Raw genomic sequence first — 7761 nt, 5'->3', positions numbered from 1 at the left:
TTTTTTCTCCCTCCCCAAAGAGGAGAGGAACTCTGCTGCCAGGGTGTCTGGCAGCTGCCGAGACACACAAGCAAATAGCTGCCTTGCATGGGTTTGGTTTGAAGTAGTTTTTACTTGTCCTTGAGCTGAACAGAGCTCCCCAGAGACAGCGGGAGGCTGCGTGGGACGCGGGACCGGTGCTGGCCTCTGCCTGGGACCCTGCTGCTGCCGGGCTCTCTGGGAGGGAGCACCCCCTCCTCTCTTGGGACACCGGAGTTTGCATGCGAGTGACATTTACGGAGGAGGTCCCTTCTTCACAGTGCCCTGGGCCACCCCACCAGGCAGACTGTGTTGTGCCTGAGTGTTTCCCCTCTCCCTCAGCCCCAGTCAACCGGGTGGGGGGCAGATGCCCCACATAGCTTGTTTTTTGTAAGGGGGGGAGAGAGAGCAAGGACTGTTCCTGCTTGGCCGCAGCCTCCATCCTGCATGCACCGTGCTCACTGGTGAGCAGGGCTGGGGGACACTGGCTCCCTGGGCAGCCCCTGGCCCAGCCCCAGCGATGGGGAGGAGGGGGTGAGCCCAGGGTGGCCCGGCTGGGCTAGCGAACCCTCCCCTTGACCTCCTTGGGATGGGGTTTGCCCCGGGGCTGTTTGCATGACACAGTGTAACCTTAGAGACTGGGATCGTTTTTAACCCCTCTGTTCTTTTCTCCCGGCGGCTGGAAGTCTCTCCGGACGCGCCGCAGCCGCTTGCAATACATGCTCTTCTGCTTTGAACCCAGTGTCTTTGCTTCGTTTGCAGCAGCAGTGGGACGTGGGGAAGGCTGGCCTGGGCCCTAGGTGTTGCAGGATCCTCTCTCCGAGTGGCTCTGAGCATGCTGTGCCTCTGAGCTGGGGCTGGCCGCCTCTTTGCTGTATGTGGGCTGCTCCAAACCCCCTGTCCCAGCCGTGCGGTGACTGCCAGCTGGCTTTGGCCAGATGCATGCCAGGGTTCAGCCTCAGCAGAAGCCAGCTCAGCTCTGCCTGCTGCCCCACCACATTAGCTGTGGGTGTGAGACCCCACTGGGAGCAGGGGCAGGCTGATGGCAGGGCTGCAGGGAGCCCTCAGACTCCTTGTGTGACACCCACAGGTCCTGGGTGTCTTGCGGTGACCTGGCTCCTATCCCCTTGTTACAGGGGCCAGGTCCCTTGGAGGTTGCTATCCCTGCTGAGCCCTCTCCCCATGAGGCTGTGTCCCTGCATCCCTGTGCTCACCAGTCAATAATTAATTTCAATCTCTTATTTGTGTTGCTAAAATAAACATTGTAGGAGCGATGGTTTCACCCATGCTGCCTCTTGTACAGCCTCGGCAGAGGCTGGGAGCAAGGGCTGGAGCTGACCCTTGTGAGCTTCCCTGCGTAGGGCTGTGCTGGAGCTGAGTGGCTCAGTCCTGCCCCACTGAGGTGAACTGGGCTGAGCTGGTGGCATCTGGAGCAAGCCAGGGCCGTGAGCCTTGTTATCCTGACCACGGTGGCCTGAGAACATCATGGCCAGCATGGAGTCCTGCTGGGAGTGGGGATGGTCTGTGAGGCAGGGGCTGCGTGGCGTGGAGAAGGGATCCGGCCTCAGGAGTAGGTACCTGCCTGTGGAGCAAGTGAAGCCATGTGGAGACCTGGGTGGCAGGGAGGTGAGCTTGCCTGTTGCTGTCTCAGGGCCACCAGGAGCCATGGGATTGGAAAATCCAAGGCCATACCACAGACCTGGATGTCTGCTGGTCAGAGAGAGTTCACAGGGATGTGGCACAGCCCAAAATCATCAGGCTCTGATTGCTGAGTCCCCAAGGATGCCCCACGTGCCCTCACAAGCCCAGGGACCACGCAGGAGAGGCAACAGAGGAGGGAGCATCTTTATGTCCTGTGGTGCTACCCCACTGCAACGAGCGGCTGCCAGGGCAGCGTGGCCCCTGCCTCACCGCTCCCCTGAGGTCAGGCAGCACAGCCCTGGTGTGCCTGCCCCCTCCCCACACCCCCGTGCCATTTCACAGCCCCCTGGCCGGTTCAGATGCCTGCTATCTTGCTGCCACCCATGGCAGCCTGTCACCGGGCCCCCGAGGAGCCTGTCTTCATCCGTGTGGCAGCACCTGCAATGCAGAAGGACAAACAGCCTTGCGTGGGGCACCATGCCCCCGGGAGTGCTCAGCAGCAGGTTGAGCCTGCATGGTTGGGCCAGTGGCCTGGGGGAACAACTGGGGCAGGCACTCACATGAATATGGGGACACAATGCTGTACTTGGGGGCCCGGCGTGTCTCCGTGGTGTGCCGGGAGCGGGGCTGGGTGGTCTTTGTTGCTTTGGGATGAGCAGGACATGCCGGTTCAGGTAGCTGCACAGCCTGGCTGGAGCTAATGTGGTGTCCTGGGGCTGCTCCCCTACCTCGGAGGTCCTTGCCCACGGTGATGGTCCTGTTGGCAGCCAGCGAGCTCAGCCTGCCCTTGTAGACAACCCCGTTGATGCCCAAAATATCCACTTCTCTCTAGAGGGAAGAGCAGCAGGTGCCATTGGAGGTGCCCCGAGGCTGTGCCCAGCCTGCAGCCCTCTCATAATCCCAGCCTGGGTGGGCTTGGTGGGTTTCCTGAGCACAGGGACACATGGGGATGGGGGCTCACGTTCTTGCAGGCGAAGTCTGCAGGGTCTCCACAGGGACAGACGGTGACAAGGGAACTGGAGGTGGACAGTGGCCCAGCAGGACTTGTGGGGGCACCCCGGCTGGCCCTGCCGCTCCCTTCGCTCTCCCTGGGTAGGGAGCACTGATGTTACCCCTCCTGCCCATGGAGAGGGACCCCAAAGGGAGAAAGAGGGACGCGGTGGCACCTGGCAAGCCTCACCTCCCCGGCAGGCGCTGAGCCAGGCAGTTGGAGCTGCTGGTGCTGGCTGGCTGGGGCCGGAGGAGCTGGCTGGCCTTTCGGATGGTCACCAAGTGCCTGCGGATGAGGATGTGAAGGCAAAGTCAGGCAGTGGTCTCCGGTGGAAATGCAGCATGGGGGGTCTGTCCTGGGGGGGGCTGCATGCTACTCACGGCGCCTGGGCCACGGCCAGGGGTCTGTCACAGGAGATGCACTTCACTGGGTCAAATTGCTGCCTGCAGCACAGGGGCAGCTGCTCAGCGCCCCGCTGGCACCCTGGGGACTGCGCGAGGTCCCATGGGTGGCCGGCACAACATGGGCAGGGTGAGACAAATGGTCTGGATGGGATGGACAGGGCAGGATGGGACAGCATGGGAGGGGATGGGGCAGTACAGGAGAGGATGAGGGGGATAAGGTGGGATAGGACAGGATGGGATGGGACCCAGCAGCCCCCACCTTTTGAAGCCGGCGGCATGATTGGCACCGCAGCAGGGTCCCTGGCAGAGGTACTGCTGGGTGAGCCTCCACACTTGCTCCAGCTGTGCCTGCAGGGGAGCCAGCGCCGCACAGTCCAGCTGCAGGGAGGGCAGGGGGTCTCGCTGGGGCACCAGCCCCATTTCAAGGGATGCTGTTGCCCCTGAGGGACACTGGGGACACCTTGGGACATGTGGCCAGCCATGGCACAAGGACCATCATCTCTTGGCGTTGGCAGATTCAGGGCTCACCCTCCCCACGCAGGGATGTGCTCTCTGGCCTGGTGTATCCCTCCATCCCCACCACACCTCCCCAGGTGACACTGCTACCTTGGAGTCCAGCTCGCTAAGGAGCTTCTCCAGGGCTTTCTGCCTGTCCTGGTCCAGCAGGGACATCCTCTGCAACAGGTCCTGCATCATCTCGCTCAGTTCGACCATGGCATGTTGCAGCTCCTCCTGGCTCGCTTTGGTCTCCAGTGCAGCCCTGCCTGCTTTCTGAGGGGGGCATGGTGTCAGCCCCCCTGTGGACCCCCAGCCCTGCCACCATCCCTGCATGCCTTTGCTTGCTCACCCTGCCAAAGCCCTGCTCCAGCAGCACCTCACTCATGGCTGGGTGCTTCACCGTCCCGTGCAGGCTCCACACCTGCCTGGTGCCCCCGGCCACCCACCCTCGCCTATGCCTCCCTTGGGGCTGCTCACCATTGTTTGTCCCCAGCTCCACCAGTATGGCATGGCCACAAAAACCTGGCACACTGAGCCGCTTCAGAGTGGGGATGCGCCAAGTCCGGGCAAGCCTCTACCCAGCCTGGCTCAGATGCCAACCACGGCACAAGCAGCTCCCGAGCTGAGCCTGGGGCTGTGCTCACCTGGGTGTCCTTGGTGTCACCCCACAGCCGCTCTGCAGCCTCCTGTAGCCTCATGCACTGCTCCTGCAGCTGCCCCACCTGGCCCAGCATCTCCCTGCTGAAATCCAGCCCCTGGGGAGGACAAACGTGGGCCTGGGTGAGAAACAGGGAGGCTGCAGGACCTGGGTGAGGCAGGGAGATATACTTATGGGTGGCCCCAGTGAGTGGCTAGCAAGGACATCCTGAGAGATGCCTCAGTGCATCCCTGGCAAGTGGGGTGTGGGTCTGCAGCCCCCAGACCCTTGAGCAGCCCCCCCCAAGGCCTGGGCAGCTGGGCACCTTCTCTCCTCCGTCCTGCACGTGCCTCATCTCGCCTGGCACCTTCTCCATTGGGGCAGCCATTTCTTCCAAGGTCCCTGAGTGAGCTGAAAATAGACACCAAAGCTTTGCTCCAGGCAGTGCTGGCTCCTGCAGGCCCCCAGCACAGTGCTATCCCAAACCCAGGTGGCTTTATGGCTGCGAGACTCCCCGGCCCTGCTGCCAGCCCCTGGGCATGGCCAGCACCAGGGTACCCAGGGGTGCCACAGAGAGCAGTGACCACATCCCCACCAGCCATGCCAGCGTGGCTGGAAGCGAGGTAGAGGGATGAGGGAGCTGCATCAGCTTGGGGACCCAGATGGGATGGGTCAGTGTAGCCCCTGTCATCCACCAATCCTGGCAAAGGTCTGGTGCCACAACCCAGCATGGTGGCCTGGCATGGTGGGGGTATCAGTGCTCACCATGCTGATGGAGCTGGCTCTCACCGTGGCTGACACAGGTCCCCATGGCTTCATGCTGCTCCAGCAGCCAGCTCAGCCTGCACGGGGCCTCATAGGCTGGCTCCTGCAAGGGCTCGGGGCCAAGCTCCTGGCTGGAGAGCTTCTGAAATGAAACAGCCCCCAAGTTTTTTGGGAGAGAGAAGATCCCCATGCTGTCCTTGGCATTGCCAGTCCCCAGCAAGGGAGCCTGGCAGCTGGGAGCCTGCACGCACCTTGCCACTGGGTGCCCTGCAGAGAGTTCTCCAACACAGCGCAGCAGCATGCCAGGGGAAGGAGCTCAGCTCCCCATGCACCTTTGCCTGTGACCAGGAGAGAAATCAGCCCTCCTGCCCTGCTCCAGGAGCGGAGAGCATGGGCAGCCCCTGGGATGGTGAGGGCAATGCCAAACCTTGCCACCACCCCCAGCCCCGTCCCCAACACTGCAGGTCCCTGGGGGTCTCAAAATCTGGAGGGTATAATCCACCCCTGTGTCTGTGCTTCCATGTCCCAGGGTGATGATGCTCTCCTGGCATTGCAGGAGGGACAAGAGCAGTGGAGGTGGCTGGTGGAAGCCACCAGAATACTGGAGTGCCCAGGGATGGGTGTCCTTGCTCTGGCAGCTGGGAAGGTGACATGGATGCTGCCAGAAGAGCCCTGTGGGGCCAGATGCTTGCCCAGGCAGGTCACTGTTGCCAGGGAAGCCCTTGGGAGGCTTGAGTGCATTTCCCATAAGAATTTGTCAAAGCCTGGCCCTGGAGAGCTTGGGGACAGTCCCTGGGGCTGGATGTGTGCCTGTGTGCCTCTGTGCACAGTGCTGCACATTCCCGCTCCCAGTTCCCTCTGCCGGGGCTCCCCCAACTCACCATTTCGTCCCGGATGCTCTGCAGGAGGTGGCTGTGCTCCTCCTGCCGCACCGACCGCTCCTGCAGCTCCTCCAGACTAGTCTGTTAAACAGAGGCATCAGGGGGTTCAGCATCCACAGGGATTGGGAATGGTGGGGATCAACATCGGCAGGGACAGGCAGGGATTAGCAGCGCCCAGCTCGGGCCGGGGCTGGGCTCCGTGGCTGTGGGCAGCGTGTACCCAAAACCCCTGGGCTCCGGGGCAGATCCCACATGTCCCAGCTTAGCCTTGGGGTGGGAAGGAGCCTGAGCTTGGGTCCTCATTCCTGTCACCCTGTGCCATCTGGCCACCCACACAGGTCCCTGGGGAGCCCAACCACTCTGCCAAGAGCAATCCAGCAACCAGCCCGTCTTCATGCACTTACCTTCTGGAAGTTGTCCTTCAGGAGCTGCAACTCCTCCCGGAAGTCCTTGACAGTGGTTTTCAGGGAGCAGATGGTGGTGAGCATCTCCTGCAGCATGTCCGTGACCTGAAGAACACAGGTTTGGCCAGTGATGCTGGGTCCCCATGGGCTCTGGGGGACGTACAGACAAGGGAGGCTAAGTGGTGTGCAGTGAAGACCCGGGTTTGGGGGTGTCTCTGGGACTCAATGGAGCCATCACAGCATCAGCCACATCTGGCTGGCCCATGGCCATGCCCACAGAGCTCCGCCAAATTGAAACGGAAGATGCTCGAAGGGGACAAGCATCCCAGCTCAAGCTTCCTCACCCTGGCAAAATGCTGCCACCTTTTCCCTTTGCTCTGTGGTTGTGCTCAAAGCCAAGGTCACAACATGTGAGATGGGACCAGCTCAGGGCTGCCAGGTTTCACAAGGGAAGAAGTGTTGGGTTTGCTGCAGGCCAGCCCCATGCTGCTTGTGGAGAGGACAGCTGGGCCACAAGGCCACCACACCTCATCCTTGCGCTGCAATGTGTGGCTTGAGCAAGGAAGACCACTCTCATGTTACATGTTGTGTTTCCAGCTCAGAATCTAAACTTGAACAGCCAAATAACCTGACCTTGTGCCATGCAATGTCTCCCACGGGATCCTGCCTTGGTGTGGGGACAGCCTGCCTGCGAGGCAGCACTGCTGTCACCCACAGCTCAGCCACTCGCTGTGCTGAAGAGAGGAGGAGCCCGACGGGGCTGCTGCTGACCTTCCTGGGGGAGTGGGAGCTGTGTGCTCCAGCCCACAGCCACCCCAGCCCCAGGCACAGCTGGGGGACCCGTGCCAGGGCAGGATGGGACCCAACAGACCTAAATATCAGAGGAAGTACTGGGGGAGCCTCAGGGGCAGGCGAGAAGTGACCAAAACCGCCTTTGGCCCCTAGAGTGTTAAATACTGCTCTTTGATTAGTCCCAAGTGGAGCTGGGGCCACCAGAGCCAGAAAGGTGCCTCTGTGCTTTGCTGGGCTCCCTGATCCTGGGGCAGCAGATGTCACAGCAAGGGCAAGATGTGACATAGGCATGTCACTGCATAGGGCAGGACACTACACTGGGCCAGACGCTGTGTGTGGCAGGATGCTGTGTTGGGTGGGACACTGCGTAGGGTGCAGTGCAAGATGGGGCAGGTCACTGCATGGGCAGGACACTGCGGGGCAGGATGCCACCCGGAGCAGCACATTGCGTAGGGCAGCACGTGGCATAAGCCAGGCCACCATGCAGGGCAAGATGCTTGTGCAGGACAGGACACGATGTAGAGCAGGACACTCTGTAGGGCAGGATGCCACACGGGGCAGGTCGCCACGGCGAGCAGGACCCCGTGCAGGGCAGCACATGGCACAGGGCTGGATGCGGCACGCCCCGCTGTGACACTCGGTAGGGCAGGACCATCGGAGCCAGCGGCCCAGCAGTCGCGATGCAGCAGCCGGGATGGGGGGCCCAGCCGCGGGCGGGCACCATCCAGCC

This window comes from Egretta garzetta, unplaced genomic scaffold, assembly GCF_000687185.1.
Source record: "Egretta garzetta isolate BGI_Z169 unplaced genomic scaffold, ASM68718v1 scaffold372, whole genome shotgun sequence".
In the NCBI taxonomy this organism is placed as follows: Eukaryota; Metazoa; Chordata; class Aves; order Pelecaniformes; family Ardeidae; genus Egretta; species Egretta garzetta.
The sequence above is the reverse complement of the archived record's forward strand: the minus strand, read 5'-3'. Positions refer to the sequence as shown.